The 19,504-nt window shown below is 34.5% G+C and overlaps 4 pseudogenes; 2 read left to right on the top strand and 2 right to left on the bottom strand.

Moving 5' to 3' along the window:
- The first annotated feature begins 617 nt into the window (after positions 1 to 617).
- LOC120159981 lies at positions 618 to 5,031 on the top strand (annotated as a pseudogene).
- A 506-nt stretch (positions 5,032 to 5,537) lies between these two features.
- On the bottom strand, positions 5,538 to 7,091 carry LOC120159980 (annotated as a pseudogene).
- A 203-nt stretch (positions 7,092 to 7,294) lies between these two features.
- LOC120160019 lies at positions 7,295 to 7,706 on the bottom strand (annotated as a pseudogene).
- A 6,275-nt stretch (positions 7,707 to 13,981) lies between these two features.
- LOC120159979 overlaps positions 13,982 to 19,504 on the top strand; it is a 27,266-nt pseudogene continuing 21,743 nt past the window's right edge.

Raw genomic sequence — 19,504 nt, 5'->3', positions numbered from 1 at the left:
GTCGTGCCCGTTTTCGTTCAGGTACTTCCGGTTGAGTTGGCAAAAGAAGACAAGTCAGGCAATTCCCAAGCCTCGCATTTACAGACATCTTATGCCACTAAATCCAATTTTAGTTGCCAATGCTTGTGATTCTTGTTTGGTCGGTTCTTTTCATCCTGGATTTTGTGTCATAGTGATTACATTGTCTGGAAATGCATCTCAAATGAGCACTAGTCTTGGGTAGAACAGGAAGGACGGCATCAACTGCTATAACCTTTCCGTTACCGGAGATAGCATTGTAATTATTCTTCAATAGTTTCAAACAATGGTCGTCGCTCCGATCATGAAGAATGAATTGTCAAATTTGCTTTCTTACAAGTTGAAATGCAGATAAGATTTGTGTTTTCTCTTCCAGTTGATGACTTTCATATCCTGCAAGTGAATAACTATGTTCGTTGCTTTGACTTTTGATCATAGTGGCAAGCAATCACAATATATTCGTGTAAATATATTCGAATTGCGAGGCTTGTATTTTCCTGACTTGAGTGGTTCTTTTCCCTCCTGCTGACCGGAAGTACCACATAACCGATTATTGCATAAATTGACGAGCAGATTGCTGTCATCTGATGGTACGGCATATGGAGCAGATAGTGGTGATATCGAGTATATTTCTGTCATCAAAACTTCCATGGAGAGAAAAACGATGCCATCTTTTCAGTCCGATCGGAAATTCACAAGGCGCTCTAAACAAGTTCCGCTTGAACAAGAGGATAGATGCTTTTAATAGCCGATTAACACGGGTGAATTTATTAACAATTAAAATATTTAAGGGAAATAATAGACTATCCACATGCCAATAGATTAATGGTGGCAGACGAATTCTATTCTAAGATGGGAGGGATTAGTCTCCATTTTATCCTGCCATATGTATCTATTTCATTGGTTTACTAATTACTAGTGTTTGATGATGAGATAATTATTTTTCAAGGTCATTTCATTCATCACTTATTAGATAAAAAAATGTTGTTGATTATTCCGAATATGTGCATAATAGGATAAAACAAACTATTATTTTTCAGTTTCCTATTGGTACCTAATTAAGCAGAAAATTGGTAGTGATAGTAGTATTTAATATTCGATTATAACTATAATATAGAGAACCAGAGATTAAACCCAATTTAACTTACACCCTCAGTTCTGTTTCAGTCCCCGGTATCTGTTTCCATCGATTCATTATAAGTTTCCCGAAGCTTTTTGTTTCATAGAAGAAAACCCAGAACCCAGAAGATCAACCACAACCAAGACAAGGAAGATTATCCCCCTAATTCTGATGGGCTATGGAGGTGTTGGACGCCAACTCCTCCAACACATCATTTCCTGGCCTGCAGATCATTTACTCCAACCTCGTACTGGTTTCAATCCTTTTTCCTTCCTGGGTCACTTATTTTCACATAAAAGTTTGCATCCTTTCATTTCAAGTTGTCTTTTTTTTTTTCATTGGATGAATTGTTTGTGGAGTGAAATGAGTTAAAGGAAAAGTCTTTTGAATCATTTCATTGGTGATGACTGATGAGTGATGATTATATTGATTTGGATGTAAATTTGATTGTCGTCTCTTATGTTGCATGGCAGGGTGTTCATTTACGAGTTGTGGGAGTATCCGATGGTAAATCATTAGTTATTGCATCGGATGTCAACCAAAAAGAGTTGGATGATAACATTTTAGCTGAAGTTTGTAGGGTAAAATCGGATGGTTTTTCATTGTCAAAACTTAATAGCTTAGGTAAATTCTTTTATTTCCTTTTTTTTCCGGATGTTTTGTTTATCAGACAAATGCTGTTTCTTTATTGTATTTTAATGATGTTACTATCCTTCTTTGTTGAATGCTAATGAAGTGTTCTCCAGCCGAATCAAGAACAAAAGTTCTAGACATTGCATCAATTCTTGGAAAATCAACAGGTTTGTTTGGTATTCTTTTGGTGGAGATTTTGCCCCACAATGTAATCATGTTACTTCCTTTCCCTTTTTCTGCAGAGGATTATGACAAATTGGTTTCACATCCTCGACACATATGGCTTGAGTCAAATGTAAGCCAAGTTGAAACAATCTCCTTACTGTATTTTTTGCTACATGTACCGGACAGATGCAGCTTGATGTTTCTGCACTGCAATCTCAAGCTTTTCCTACTAATTTAGTTTTTATATTTGTTAGGTCGGTGCTGGTCTTCCAGTCATATCATCAATAAATCGCATAATTTCATCTGGTGACCCATCCATCGTATTTCTGGAAGTTTGAGTGGTATAAATTTTTAAACGCATTGAGATGAATCCGCATTATTTGTTTTTCTGTAGGGTTTTCACTTTTCAGCTATATGCATCTTTTAATTTTGGTTTGCGTAGCACCTATATAAATTTCGTTTTGACAGGTACATGGGGTTATGTAATGATGAGGTTGAAGATGGCAAGCCATTGAGCCAAGTCGTTAAATCTGCTAAAATCTTGGGATACACCGAACCAGGTATTTGTAAAACTAAATTTCCATATTTTCAGCTATATGAGTGGGGTTATGCATATTGGTTCCCACCCTTTAAAACTTCGACTCTTCTATTGGCCCATGCTATTTTCGCAAAGAATTTGGATCCTGCAAAATCTCTCATAGTTAACGCAAATGTAATGATACTGCTTACTCTGTCATTGCAGATCCACGAGATGACCTTAGTGGAATGGATGTTTGCAAGGAAGGTTCAAATGAATATGTTTCCATGTTCTTGATCAGTACTCTGTTTTTTCTCAGATATGAATAGTATTTGCATGAATATATCAATATAAACCATTATGACATACAGGTGTGCATTATCATATTTTTGGACTTCTTGTATGCGGGTTTTAGGGTTTAAATTCAAGGTTTGAAAGTATCGGGTTTAGTACCTTTCTTGCGCTGCCTTTTCTTCATGGTATTTTCTGGTTTTTACACACACACACACAAACATACTGTAGTTCATGCTCATATTATCTAACAATTTGTAACTACTGCACAGTAATTTGAGAATAATTTGGTTGTTCACTGTCTGATGAAATGAAATGCGCAAAAATATACAAGATTTGGCATAAATGCCCAATGTGGTCTTTGGAATAGGAAACCTACTTCTGCTAAGGTTGGTATCTTTGATGCATAATTCGATACTTGGCCTTATGGATTATAGCATGATTAGTACTATTCATCAACTCATTTTATTTAGAAGTGATGGAAAACTTATCATACTCCATAGATTTTCTGTAGTGATTTAGTTTTCTATCTCTGAAACAGGCTTTAATCCTCGCCCGACTTCTAGGGAGACGTATTGACTTAGGTAGCATAAAGGTTAGGACCGAAACCCTCGGTTGCCTCCTATTCTATTGATGCTTTAGAAGCATGGTTTTCAGAACCGGACCGGTTAGCGAACCGGCCATGCTATCGTTTCAAACGAACCGGTCCGACCGGTCGGATGAACCGGACGACTCATAATTATTAAAAATTAAATAAAATACCAAAAATATTTAATAAAAATAATTTTTTATATCACAAGTCACATTCAAAGCAAATCATAACATATATAAGTTAAAAACCATAAAATCAAGTGAAACAAAATGATTCAAATTAACTACAACATAATATTTAAGGTAAAACATATTAATAATAAATATAATTATAACTATAATTAAAAAATAAATTTGGGGCTAAAAAATCATAACAAAATGATATTGTTTGGTTAATTTTAAAAAAAATCTCACATGACTAAGAAAGATAGAAGAGCATCCCAAAAGTCTAAAGAGTAAAATATGAGAACAAAACAATCCACATGCTAAGAAACATAGAAGAGTATTCCAACTAACTTCTATAAATAATAGAAGTAATTTGACATTCAAATCATAGAGTTTTTTTGTGAGCATTAAGTGAACTATTCTTTCACTTCAATCAAGCTCGAATTTTAGGCTTCAATCGAGCTTCTAATTTTTTGAGTTCAAGCCTTTCGAGTTCAAGTTTCAATATATTTCGAGTTCGAGTTGAACTTGATAATTTTAGCTCGTGAGTTTGAGTGGAGTTGAGCTTACTTTTAAAGTTTTCAAGTTCGAGTCGAGCTCAGCAAACTCGAGTTCGACTTGGCTCGTTTAACAAACATTGTTGTTTGGTTTAATTATTTAAAAAAACAAAATTGATGGTTTTTTTCCGGTTTTTTCTGGTTTGAAACGGTTCATTGGTTCCGGCCGGTTCACTAATAGCGATTCAACCGGTGAGATTGAACCGGACTAGGCAATGGTTTCCCGGTTGAACTGGCAGGTCTGATCTGATTTTTAAAACACTGTTTAGAAGTCTAAATGACTATAACCTTTTCTCATGGTCAATAACTTTATCCATTGGATTTTAAACTTTATGCTGGGTAATATTTTACAAACCTTGTGAAAATTGGTTATTTCATAGAAATGCTTGAATTTAAGTGTCTTACCACGTATCTGTTTAAGTCTTCGGTTTTCCGTGGTTTATTTTCAAGTTGGCTCTCCGTCATTTTCCAATTGGTTTTAAGTTGGATGCTAAACATATCACAATGTAACTGAATTTGCTCTTTGCTCAGTGCTTGAGCTCAGTCAAGATAAGGTGTATACTTCGGGAGGGTGGAGTTTAAAATGAATTTGTTTGTTCTAAGCATTATTCAAATAACCTTAACTTCGTTTTGATGGTTTGGTCCGTTTTTGTAGATCGAGAGCTTGTATCCCGAAGAAATGGACCTAATGATGCCTGTTGAAGACTTTTTGAATGGTGGACTTGTAAAGCTTGATAACAATATGAAGAGAGAGTTAGAGAGCTTCACTCAACGGGAATGTCATCCGTTATGTCTGTGATAGAAGGCTCAAGGTATTCAGATTTCATGCAAATTCTTTAATCACGGACAGAAATGATGAAATGCATTCATTCAAAGCACACACAGATGGATGTTCAGACACCTACGGGTTTTAAAAAGTTGTCGAGATCTCTTATTCTTTTCTGAGGTCTGATGCCGATTGTAGATTTCTCAGATATAAGCATATACTAGCAATCCCAAAAGACTTTAAATGTAAAACGAGGTTTAATTTAAGGTGTCAATGTGGTAAGCTTCCCCTTTCTCTTATGTCGGTTCCTTCTCTCGCTTTGAAATTCTACTCTGGTGAATAATTTTTGAAATATCGAGAAAACCCTGTTTGGTCCCATCTCCAACTTATTAGATATGAAGTTGAAATGTGTTTCAGCCGGTGCAACTGCAGCTAGAAATATATAGTCGATGTTACAGCGAACAACCCTTAGTTATTCAAGGCGCGGGAGCGGGGAATGATAATACTGCTGCCGTGTGCTTGCTGATCCTTGACATTCAGGATCTATTTCCTGAAAGAGGGTTTATATAAAGTTTGATACTAAATAAAAAATTCTCCTTGATGGACAAAAGTTATACAAACTAATGTCAATTTTCATGGATATGGTTCAACATCTTTAAATACAGCTGAAAAGATGCACGCAAAAGAAATTAAACCAATAACCATATCAGAATGGGAGAAAAAAACTTTTCAAAAAATATTAATAAGAGAAATAAAAACACAAAGTTTATCAAGTCTTGAGCCTTGAAAATGCTTGCAAGGCGGTCATGTCATGAAAGCTAACATCAATGGTGGTCAAGGCTGCAAAGCAAAGCCAAGCCGCTCCAAAGATATTGCAGATCATGCAAACGGATCTATTGATCCGCGAACCATCAGCCACCACTAGGTAATTCCGCCAAACATAACTTGAAATGGCGCATTTTGAAGATAGAACCATATTTTATTATTAAGCATAATCTGGATTTAGAGCTAAGGCCTCCTGGTAAATCATATCCTTCATCTCTCTTCTCCCAACGGTTGCTGCTCGAATTCAAAAGAGAACTGCTCAGTGCATACTGGTTCGTCAGCTATGTCGTGCAATCTTTCCAGATAAGGATGTGCCAATGCTTCTTCAACTTTCATTTAACAGATTTTAACATTCAGGCAAGAGAAATATGATAATTGTGTAATTCATCTCTATTAAAAGACCTCCACACTGGATGGTTAAATTGATGGATCCATAATGTAGCACTTACCGGTAATCCTTCGGACGGATCAAATGTCAACATTCTGTCAATGAGATCAATGGCCAATGGATGAACATGTGGGAAAGGCTTGCTAGTGATTGACGCGGATGTGTAGGGAGCTGCCGGATATATCTCCTAGCATCCTCATTCCGGAGAAATCCGAGATCGGATTCAGTTGGTGTGCCGAGCAGCTATACGCAGAAAAGGCATTGGTAAGTCTTTATCCGAACAAAGAAATAAATCACAAAATTACAACACTATTATCAAATCCTCAAACTTAAATCCCATACACGTTAAATTACCAAAATTAATTATAATACTATGTAAGTTCCTGAAGTGTCTAGTATTTGCTTAAACCTTAAATTACCTCAGTCAGTAAACGCATTGATGGACATGATCTTTTCCAGGAAACAGAGGCTTCCTATTCATGAGCTCCATGAAAATACAACCAACAGACCAAACATCTATCGCGGCTGTGTAGTCCGAAGAGTTTAGCAATATCTCTGGCGCCCTATACCATCTCGTGACAACATATTCAGTCATAAAATCGTTGTCTGAAGTAGGTCGAGCGAGACCAAAATCGCAAATCTTAAGATCACATTAGCATTCAGCAGGAGGTTGCGGGTTTCAAATCTCTATGAATGACATTGGCAGAAGTATGTACTTCAGTCCTCGAAGAAGCTGATATAAGAAATACTGCATACCACGCAACAAAATGAAACAAAATCAACATACACATACATATATACACGACCTTCGAATATTATATATTTTGAGTCGATTAAAACATAGATGGGATTCTTTACGTTCTCTCCAGTTCTCCGATGTTCATCGGAAAACTTGAGTAAAAGGATATCGTGTACCTGGCAATGATCTTCGGATAAACCCTGATTAGAGCGAATGATTTGGTGAAGATCGTATCCATGAGCTCAGTGGCAATGTAAACATCATTAAATTCTCTCCGTAAAGGCGGAGGAATCACATCTCTGATTCCGAAACCTGTTTATTAAGATTAAAATCTTTACTTAAAGAATCAATTTAACTTTAAACAAAAAAATGGGAATTGAAATTGCTGAGGAAAAGGATTTCGTGACTTTTGGTTAACAATTTTAAATCTTTGAAATTAAGGTTTCCATTTCCTTGATCAATTTGCTCTTTGATTCTTGGACATCTCCTAACAATTATGCAATAAGAACTTCAATTTTTTTTTAAAAAAAGAGATTACGTTTCGTGATCCAAATGTCTTAGGAGCTTAATCTCACGAAGGGTCCGCTTAGCGTCCATGTGATTATCAAAAGCGTTGGCGATTTTCTTTACAGCAACCATCTCATTCGTCTCCGAATTCAACACCGAGCTTCAAAATTCAAAAAAGAAATCAAACATCAATCCAGAAATCAAAACTAACAGAGAGAAAAGTAAAACTTATAATTTAGTGAAATCGCATACCAAACGATGCCGTAGGCTCCACGACCGATAGGCATGACCGGAGGACGATACTTAGACGTGACCTCGAACAAATTTCCAAAGATATTGTACTGAATAAATTGACCACCGTGTGTCTGAATAGCCGGAAATCTCCAAATTGACCGCCGGAGTCAGCCATTTCGCTACCTTTTACTGCTTTCTTTTGACTGTTTTTTTGCTTTGTCTTTGAGGAAATACGAAGTAAGCTTTATATAGAGAGAAAAACCATTAAAAATAATAATATTTTGTCAATTCAGTAAGAGTTTGAGAGTCGAAGAGAGCTTAGGAGCTTCGACTTAGACACGAGGAAAGGGTAAAGAAAACGCGCGAGGAGATGAAAGACGCGTTTAATGGATGGCTGAGATTGTAGCCGCCTCTAATATACGGTTAAGATTCGACAGCATTTTGTCAACGGTCTAATTTGCGTACTGATTACTCCCATCTATTACTTAATTTCTTTTTAGATCGTTAAATTATATATTTTGATATTTTGGTCCTTAACTTGCATTTTCATTCAATTTTAGTCACTTACCATGCAAGATGAAACATGGATAAATTCATGGAATTCTTCTCCCTCAATGGCCTTAGATGAATCAAAAAGGAAAAATAGATTCTCTCTCTTGTCAATTTTGATTCCCAAAAGCCAAACGAAGCTTTCCCTCTCTTATTTCGCTTCGACCATAACAGGGAAGTGTGAAAGTGCCTTAAAACTTGGGTAATCATTGTTGTAGTTTATCATTAAAAAATATTTTTTTATTATTTTAAGAAATCATATTTTATTGTTAATTTATTATTATAAAATCATTTTCATGGGAAAACATTTGTCTTAAAATAATCAAATTTAGGTCCTACTTAGATGGAAAATAAAACTATTTTTTCTATTATTGAATACACTTAAACATTATCATATATTAAATACTTCATTAATATTTCATTTTTAGACAAAATATTCACCTTAAGTGATATATGATGCGGTAATCAAAACATTAATAATAAGAATATGTCAAGTAAAAATTTTCCTTTGGGTCGATTTATCACTCCACATCAAATCGAATAATTATCACATGCTTATTATCAAAGTTATACATGCGATTATGTCAATTATTAATCTTTCTTTGGACCAATCAATACTAATATATCCTAAGTTACATGTACAAAACTAAAATTTCTTATTACTACCATGTTCGACATAACCCAGTATAAGGTTACATAAATTGTGTTATCAGGGCCGGTTTTGGGCCTGTGCGGGCTGCCCAACCGCACAGGGCCCAATTTTTGTAAGGGCCTCTAAAATTTTGTAAGTCTTTTATATATATGTGTATTTAGGATGTTTGATCCAAGAATTTTCAAGTCCAAGGCCCACATTAAATAATATTTTAGTTTTAAAATGTCTATTTTACTGTTATGCATAGGGCCACCAAAATTTACAAGACGGGCCTGTGTGTTATCGAAAATCGAAAAATCAAGTCTTTGATTGTTTCTCAAGAATTCCTTAAGCATGCATTTAATTCATAACTTCACAAATCAAAAAAAGAAAAAAGAAAAAAGAATTCAATCAATATTTAGCCAAAAGCCAATGTCAAAGTACGTACTAGTGAAACAAATCTTTAATCAAACTGAATCGAATATATCATTACCAATATATTCTATAATCCATAACAGTAAAAAACCAAAATCGAATTTTTAATCACTTCATGGTTTCTAAAGTAACCCATAATAAAGTTGTCTGAAAGACATTATTAAAAACAAACTTAAACATTTTACTATTTCTAACTTTATAATGCAAGTTGATTCTAGAATCATGCATTAAAAAATAGCTTCATTTTTATACTCGTTTTAGAATATATATCATAGCGCAAATACACATTTTAACAATCTGAAAACAATGGCATATGATTCGAAACAAATATATATATTATTCATACAGTATGACTCATAAGCAAGGGTTATTATAACAACCTCATGAAATTAAACTTATTTAATACAAAAATACACAATAATACAAAATACAGTACAAAGTAAGAATCATATTTTTGTCCTTAATCCTAATACAGACTAGCAATTTGATCGATAAACAAACTTTTTCCATAATTGTCACACAAATTTCTATGTTCAATCCATTATAAAGGTTGATGCAGAAATTATAGAAAACCCTAAATTACGACATAAAATAAGGTTGAAACATAAAAAAATTATCGCGTGATTAACCAAACAAACTCTAAATGTTTGAATGAAAATTCCTGGATCATATAAAATATATGTACTAAAATTACAAATATATATATATATATTAAGAACGAATCAATCCGAAAAAAATTAATAAGTTCTCAATGATTCAAGATGACAATACGATGATGCCACTTGTTAGAATCAAATCATAATAAATATTAAAATAAACTAGGATCTAATCATATTAAATCATAAAAACTAAAATTACTAGATTTACATAAGCGTACCTGGATTAATTGATAAGTTGAAATCTTTGAATTTTTCTTTGGTTGTGATCATCCAAGAAGATATAATTTCCTTGAGTATATAGTGGCGGATCAAGAAATTTAAGAATGGGTCCAAATTTTAGTTTTTTTTCTTTAAAAATAATGGGTTGCAAAAATTGTAATTTTTTTTCTTTTTTCCTTAACACATTAAGCTAAATTTAACCGCTTTTCCAAAATAATAGGGATGCACTTGGCCCCTATAGGGGCTTAGTACATCCGCCACTGGTATATACTTTGTGAGGAGATAAGAGAAAATACGAGATAATCTATTTCTTAAGAACCATAACCCTTTTATATAGCTGATTTATGAATTAATTATTGTTTGTACTTATAATTATTCCCCTTATCGAATTATAAATACAACTTTAATAATATCTACACTTTTATTTCCATGACAGATCTAATACCTTATGAATTATAATATAATTCATCACTTAATTTATGACGGATTTTTTTTCTTCTATGAGGATCGACTTTTTCTCAGATGACATTTAATCTCGTTTGACGGAACTCTTCAATCCACCTATTTAAATGTTATTTCTCCATCTTCATCCTCATCAGTTTCTGCCTCCTCTTAGCTATTGAAAAATTGTCGTTGAGTGAAGTCACCCTAAGCACCGTTAAGATCAATGTCGATGGCGTTTGTCCGAAGTTATTAGAATCACCAACAGTGGGTATGTTGACTTGAGATTCATCTAGTTCGATGCTAATAGGATGTATGTTTTCCATTTTTGGTTCGTCGGTTGCTAGGCTTGTTGAAATTCAAATATTATGCCATGGTGTTCGTACAACAGACGAGATAGAGTTTCGCAGGTCATGGTCGAAAGCGATGCTTTAAATGTGATACAACAATTAGAGAATCACCACACCGATCATTTTATCCTGCATTTCTTTCTGTTTGAAGATCGTCTTCATCTTGTTAATTATCCTTGCTAGTTCTTACGAATAATCGAAATATATCGAAAAGGAGTGAATTAACCTTTTAAAATTTGTGAAAGCAACTAAAAATAAAAAGATTTACACAACGATTTAGAGTTGTTCGACTTCTAAACTAAGTTTACATCCACTATCTTAGCATCCACACTAGATTTTCTAATCTTTGAGAACAAGATGTAACATTACAACAACACACAAGATTTATACTTAAAAACTATACCTCAAATTGGTTTTTGACGCCTAAAGAAATTTTGTTAAAAATAAGTGTCTAATATTTTTTCCGTTACACTTTTAGGTACTTATTTGTTAAAAAATTATTAAATGACACATATCATGTTCATATTTAAAAAAAAATTAAATAAAATTTAGTTTTAAAAAATAAATATGAAACGTGTCACTTAAAAAATTTAATAGTAAATATCTAAAAGAATGTAACGGGAAAATCATTAGAAATTATTTTTAGTCAAAAATTTAAACACCAAAAAATAATTTAAATATAATTTAGAAACCTAAAACATATTAAGCCATTATTATATATCTACAGGATTTCTTATTTTCACATTAATCCAAACAGATGAGATTATATGGTATCACATTTTTAAATAGATAGCAATACATTTTTTCTAACACACCTCAGAAAAATCACAATTCTTATATTTCTCATTTCTAAAATGTCGACAAAGTCACGTACTAATTTCAAATCAGGTGAAGATCGATACCTCTACAGTATCTATCTTGATATTACACAAGATCCGATCGTCGGTAACAACCAAACGAAAGGTCGTTTTTGGCAGCGTGTTGAAGAAAAACACAATGGCGAATCAAAACCTTCTCACATTGTCGATTGTAATTAAATCGATACAATGTCGCATGTCTACCATTCTCAAAGACAGCCGCAAATTCAATAGTTGTATACAACAAGTTGAACATAGTCATCCAAGTGGTGTAAATCAACAAATAATCGTAAGTAGTAATTATATTATATTCATTATTTTTTAGTTTACATGAACAATAAATAATTTTATTTTTTATAATGCAGCTATAACGTGCAAGTGAACTTTTCGTGCAAGAAAGGGGTTGTGCATTTAAGTTTGATCATGTGTTCGATTTGGTAAAAGATATTTTGCAACTTGAAAAAACGAGTGCAGTTTCTTCACTGTTTCCATAAAATATTTCAGATTTCGTTAACCCTTCGTTGTCTTCATTTGAAATCATTTTAAGCAACGATAAAAATATTAGTACAGGTGGTTCAAATAAGAAGAACAATCAACCTCTACTACTTTTAATGTGTTTGGAATGAACTTTGATGATCTTGGAGGGAGTAGAAGGGGTCTGTAGGGATGGCAAACGGGCGGGTCGGGTGCGGATACCCCCTCCATCCATACCCACCTAATATTTTCAATCCACACCCGCCCACCACCCATGATGGGTACAAATTTTCAAATCCACACCCGCCCAGCGTGTACATTCTCAAATCCATCCCCACACCCACTACCCACTAGCGACGTACCCGTCTATACCCGCCTGACAACAATCTTAAGTTATACATAAGCAACAAACATAAAAAAACATGTCCATAAGAAACATAATAATAATCCAAGGATTATCTGAGTTAAGTGTTAATATAGATCTTAAAATACATAAAACACCATAATAAAAGACATAATTAAAGTCTAGAACATAAATGACAAACACATAATGTTTTTGTTCTTGGCATAACATTCTAAAATTTCAGGCAATACTTGTGACATCTGAATCTCCAGGATTACATCATCATTCTCTATTTCCTCCAATTGAGAGCGCTCAAATTTAAATTCACTACTATCTACATATAATAAAGTAAAACTAATATAAGATAGTAACTAAACTTTAATAAGATAATTAAGCACAATTTGACAACTAATATAAACTAAATAATAATATTATTTAATATCGGCCCAAAGCCAATTCTGAGCACACATTAATGCTTCAATCGTCTCTGGAAGTAGTCAACTACGATAAGGACCAGATTAAAGACTAAAGAAGAGATCAGATTAAAGACTAAATATCCCTAATATTGGTTAAATTACATGTTTATCTTATACAATATTAGAATTTAAATTAGTCTCTAAATTACATCTAAATTCATAATGGTCCAAAATTTAATGGATATTTAGCTGGACGGCGGATGCTGGGCGGGCGGATGCGGGGCGGGTAATGTCTTACCCGCTCACCACCCGCGACGGGTACCACTTTATAAATCCACACCTCCCACTACCCGCTAAAATTATACCCATCCCCTGCCTCAATTGGAGCGGGTGCAGTACGGAATCCACAAAACTGTACCCGTTTGCCATCCCTAGGTCTGTCTGGTTATTAGTTAAATTGTTGTGTTGGGTTGTTGGTTAAAATATGTTTGAGTTTTATTAGTATTTTTTATGTTTTTTATGTTTGTTGTAATTTTTATGTTTCAAAAAATTAGTATGTTATTTATCTAATTTCAATATTTTTATCTATCTTGCAATTTAATCTATTTATTATATTATGTTTAATTTTATTTATTGTGTAGAAATTTTCAATAAAAAACATAAAAGATAGAATAAGAGAAAACAATTAACAAAGAAAAGGAAAATAAAAAGAAATAATAAAAGAAAGTAAAAAAATAACAAAAAACCAAAAATCGAAAAATAACAAAAAAAATTATGTAGCGCAACTACACTTGCACGCCAGATGTAGCGTACAACTGTAGGCATTCCAAAGTGAAGATTGTAAGTGACAATGGCTAGAGTCTTCAAAGTGGTAATTGAAGTCCACTCCAGCCCAGTGCTGGAGTTACTCTAAGTTACGAACTCACAAAAGCCTCAGTTTCCACTCCACCTATCTTTATCCTCTTTCATAAGGTATGATATTTCACAAATTCTAGCAACCCAATTCGAATTTTACCCTACCATATCCTAAAACCCTAATTCCCTATCTCCCAACCTGCCATGGACGTCGCTTTCTGCCCCAGGAACCACCTCCAGGTTCTTCTTCTTTATCTCTTCGTATTTGTAACATCCTCAATACCGGGTTAGTGACTAAATTGGAAAGTTTTAGATTTTGGTGATTAAAATAGAATGAATGCTAGTATAAAGATTTATATGTAATGATTGTGTAGGATTTAATTGAAAGGAAGAAGGAATGGAAGGGCCAAAGAGTCATTTGCAAGGAAAATTAATTAAAGAAGGGATAAGGATATATATGAGTACATGTGGCTTCCAGAGTTCTCTTCTTCTTCTTCTTTACGTGTGAACCAAAGCAAAGGTAAGATTTCTGATTATTGAGTTTCTTGTTAAATTTAATATTGGGTTTTGATTATTGGATGATAACTAAGCTTGAGAAAGTTTAAGTTATCTTAACATCAAATGATGATTGAGTTAGGAGAGATTTAATTTGAAGTTCTTAAATGAAATCTTAGAATAGAGTTCAGAACTAGAATTGAAAGTTATTTTGACTTGTCATCAATCTAGTTAAGATAATGAAGTGTTAAAAGCGGAATTCAAACATGTTGATTTATTAATGTAATTCTTGAATTACATGAAGATAGGATTTGAAGGTTTAAGATGAAATAAATGAGTATAAATTGGTTTAAGGATGTGTACTAGAGTTAAGAATGAAAAAAGAGGATTATACATGAAGGATTTAATCCAAAATGAATGAATTTTCGAGTTCAAAAAGAGGATTCTGGGCAGAGTGCATCGATGCATCAAGGTTAAAACCCAGAAATTGTTTGAAGGTGTATCGATGCATTAGTAGTGCATCGATGAATTTTTTTAAATAAAACATCGAATGCAATTCATGCATCGATGCATAAGTATGAATCGATGCCATCCCATTAATAATGAAACATCGAATGCAATTGGTCGATGCATAAGGAGTGCATCGATGCATCCCACAATAATAATACATCGAATACCTTTTATGCACCGATGCATCAGTAGTGCATCGATGCATACCTTCATTAAAAGATGAAATTGACTTTTCTCTTAGTCTAAAGAGTGAACCATTAGAGTATATTAGTTATAATACTGATATAAATCCATGGTGATTATGTAGATACTAAAAGTAAGCTTATTCCGGAACGATCAAAGGATTAGAATCGAATCAAGCAAAGCTAAGGTGAGTGCATACTATATGTATATTATAATGGAATAAGACTTGTGATAAGTCTAATCCCTAAGTTGATTTTTATAATATAGTAGTGGTGAACATGCATACATATAATTATTGTGATCATGCATAGACATATATTGTTCATGTGATGATATGTGATATGACATGTGATATGAGAACATGATATGAAGTGATATGAGATACATGATCACAAGAGAATGATATGAGTACATGAACATATGAAATATAACAATAATGCCCATAGTATACAATATAAGAACTATAGGTGTAATTGGCATGCCAGAGTCGAGGGTATAATAGTCCTTCTGGATGTAGGGGTCCTACAGGACATAGATAATAGTCCTACAGGACTACTGAACTAAGGTTCGGGCCCCATGAGGGAATTGATACGAGCTGTGGTGACAGTATTAGTGCACAACCTCAAGTACTAACATACCTCTATTCTCAATAATATACATGGCTATGCAATTGAAATACAGATTTACAGTGAAAGTGATACAAGAGGTAAGTTTCGTATGTGCATTATTGTTATCATGCGATAGATACATGCATATTGAAATGTCATGATCCAATGGTAAGTATGAACATTCATAAGTTTATTGTTGCATATTCATTTATGCTCACTAAGTCTATGACTTAGCGTGTAAGTGATTACACGTAGGTACCAAGAATCAGGAAAAGTGGAAATAGAAGTAGCACGGACAGTAATACTACTAAGAGGGCATATCAAAGTAATTGACAAGTATGTACTTGGTTATGTATAGAATGTTGGCATGTATTAAGTGTTAATTACGAACACACTTGATCGATTTGTATTTTATGGTCTTATAAATTAAAGTATTTCGTTTTAATGAAAGTTTTAAAAATTCCCGGGATTTTCTATAAGAGTCAAAGTTTGAAAAGTCAATGTGACACCTCAGACTTGTATTCGAGTCGGATATGAGTTAAGGGTGTTACATTTAATGGTATCAGAGCTACGGTTTAGTCGATTCTCGGCATAAACCGAAGTCTAGAGTGTCTTATAAGGTATACGTGCCAACAAAATAGTGGAAACTTCTGATCTGATGGAATAGTAAGTATGTTGTTTTGCTAATAGAACTATATGGTTGTATTTTTATAGATGTCCGGACAAAGTAGATCTAGAAATGAAGCGGGAGGCGATAGACCCGATGAAAGCAGTAATTCACCTGCCCTGGTCAGGCAGAGTGAAGAACAGACATCCTCTGGAATGCAGTCATGATCAAGATATATTCTTTAGAACGTTAGACGCGATATTGACGCGTTTCCACCCCTGTTACTTCAACTCCAATGAATGTTGCGAAAGAGTTGAAGGGATTAGGAGCTCCAGAGTTTAAAGGGGAAGCCAATGAAGGTCCTGTTATTGCGGACCTTTGGCTTAATGACATGAAAGTCATCCTTACGGGAATTCATTGTTCCGATGCTGAGAAGCTGGATGGAGTAATTTCCTTGTTGAGAGGACAAGCAAGGATCTGGTGGACCAATGTTACATTGAGGATATCTAATGCCCAAGTAACTTAGTCATTATTTTTAGAAGAATTCAAGCATAAGTACATTGGAGATCAATTTGTTCGTCAAATGAAGCAAGAGTTCATGAATTTGAAGCAATGGAATCACACTGTATATGAGTACGAGTGTGAATTCAATAAGTTGAGCCGCTTTGTTGCCGAGCTAGTTCCTACTGAAAAGGATGCTTGTGAGTGGTTCGTAGAGGGTTACGTCCTTGGTTAAAGGAAATTTGATTGTCTGAATTTATCATCATTTCAAGAAGTAGTTAACCGTGCCAAGGCTCTAGAAAGAGCTCAGAACGAGAGGTTTGAAAATTCAAGAGCTCAGACAGTAAAAAGAACGGGTGTTTCTTCGAGTTCCGCACCATCAAAAAAGAGCATAGATGTTGGTTTTTGACCCCAGTTTAGATCAGAATCAGTGGCATCCTCCGCTAGAGGATCAAATCAAATGAGAGGTAGACAAAATCAATCAGTGGAATCTGGAGCTGGGAGAACTAATCAGAGTCAAGCCAGACAATGCCCGTATTGTGGAAAGAATCATTTAGGGGTATGCCGGATGATTTCTAGAGTCTGCTTTAGATGTGGAGACGTCAGACATTTCGTTTGAGATTGTCCAATGTCAACCAGTGAATCTGTACAGCCAGAGAGGTCTGTTTCTGTAGCCCAGAGGGGAAGAGGTAGAGGCAGGAAGAAGTCAGTCAGAGTCCTCTGGTCAACAGGAGATACCTCTACTGCTCGAGTGTACAACCTCAAGACCAATGGGATTGTGATGACCCAGATATTAACAGTTTTCTATGTTTGACAAAGGTGTTATTGTATTGATTGATCCGGGGTCTACATATTCATATATTACTAGTACATTAATAAGAGAATTGAACAATCCTTTAGAAACTACTAGTAATTAAGTAATAGTGACGAATCCACTAGGGCACAGTGCTCAGGTAAATATGGTGAGCCGAGGGTGTCCCATACAGATTCAGGGAATTGAATTTCCTGCTAATCTGATGGAATTTCCTTTTGATGAATTCGAAGTGATACTGGGGATGGATTGGTTATATCGTTATTACGCTGATGTCGATTGTAGATTGAAAAGAGTGACATTGAGAAGTTCCGAAGGAATAGAAGTTATTGTATTTAGTGAAAGATGTAATCCATTAGCAAATGTGATTTCAGTGATGACTGCAAAGAAGTTACTGCTACAGGGATGTCAAGGTTTATTGCTAATACTGGATGTTAGAACCAAGGAGAAAGGGATTGAAGAATTCCTATAGTCAGAGAGTTTCTCATGTATTTCCTGCAGAGTTGCCAGGTTTACCTCCTGACAGAGGGTAGAATTCCAGATTGAGATAATACCAGAAACAACGCCCCATGCAATGGCACCATACAGAATGGCTCCAAAGGAATTACAAGAATTAAAGATTCAATTAAAGGAGTTTTGGACAAGGGTTTATTAGACCAAGTGTATCACCTTGGGGAGCTCCAGTTCTATTTGTTAAGAAGAAAGATGGATCAATGCATCTTTGTATCGATTACAGACAACTTAATAAAGTGACCATCAAGAACAAGTATCCACTTCCCCGAATCGATGATTTTGATCAATTAAAGGAAGCTTCAGTGTTCTAAAAAATTGATCTACGTTCGGGTTATCATCAATTAAAGACTCAAGAAAAAGACATTTCAAAAATGGCGTTTAGAACAAGATATGGTCACTATGAATTTATCGTGATGCCGTTTGGAGTTACGAATGCACCAGCTGCTTTTATGGATTTAATGAACAGAATTTTTCAACCGTATTTGGATCAGTTTGTTGTGGTGTTTATTGATGATATTTTGATATATTCAAAGTCCGAAGAAGAGCATAGTTCACACTTACAGATTGTTTTACAGATTTTACGAGACAAGAAGCTTTATGCTATATTCTCTAAATGTGAATTTTGGTTGAATGAAGTGGCATTCCTTGGACATGTAATTTTTGCAGAAGGAGTTCGAGTGGATCCCCAAAAGATTAAAGCTATTCTGGAGTGGGAAGTTCCAAAGAATGTATCGGAAGTTAGAAGTTTTCTGGGGTTAGCTGGTTATTATCGAAGGTTTGTTAAAAACTTTTCGATTATAGCATTATCCCTGAATAAACTATTGAAAAGGAACTAAAATTTGTTTGGACTCAAGAATGTCAGGAGAGTTTTGAAAGTTAAAGAAGATTCTTATAGAAGCTCCAGTGTTAGTTCAACCCGAGTCTGGAAAGAACTTTATAGTGTATAGTGATGCGTCTCATAGTGGTTTGGGATGCGTATTAATGCAAGAAGGCAAAGTGGTAGCCTATGCTCCGAGACAACTAAACCGCACGAGAAAAATTATCCAACACACGACCTAGAGATGGCGGCAGTAGTGTTTGCTTTAAATCTGGCGTCACTACTTGTATGGTGAAAAGTGCTACTTGTATACGGATCATAAGAGCTTAAAATACTTGATGACTCAGAAAGAGTTGAATTTAAGACAAAGAAGATGGGTGAATTTCTCAAGGATTATAATGTGGTGATTGATTTCCATCCTGAAAAGGAAATGTGGTAGCTGATGCCTTGAGTCGAAAGACGTTTGTAGCTTTGCGAACTCTTGATGCTAGATTATCGTTAAGAAGATGGTGCAATTTGCAGAAGATGGTCAAGCCCGTATGGCTAAATAGAATTAAAGAATTGCAAGTTAAAGATGAAAAGTGTTTAAAGAGGATACAACAGATAAAGAATGGAGATGGTACGGATTATGAGATTAAGTCTGATGAGAACTTGTATTATCAAGAAAGATTAGTAATTCCAGATGATGATGAATTGAAGAATGATTTATTAACG

This window comes from Hibiscus syriacus, unplaced genomic scaffold (genome assembly GCF_006381635.1).
Source record: "Hibiscus syriacus cultivar Baekdansim isolate YM2019G1 unplaced genomic scaffold, ASM638163v2 tig00111388_pilon, whole genome shotgun sequence".
NCBI lineage: Eukaryota > Viridiplantae > Streptophyta > Magnoliopsida > Malvales > Malvaceae > Hibiscus > Hibiscus syriacus.
Note: the sequence above shows the minus strand (reverse complement) of the source record. Positions and strands in the feature narration are given on the sequence as shown.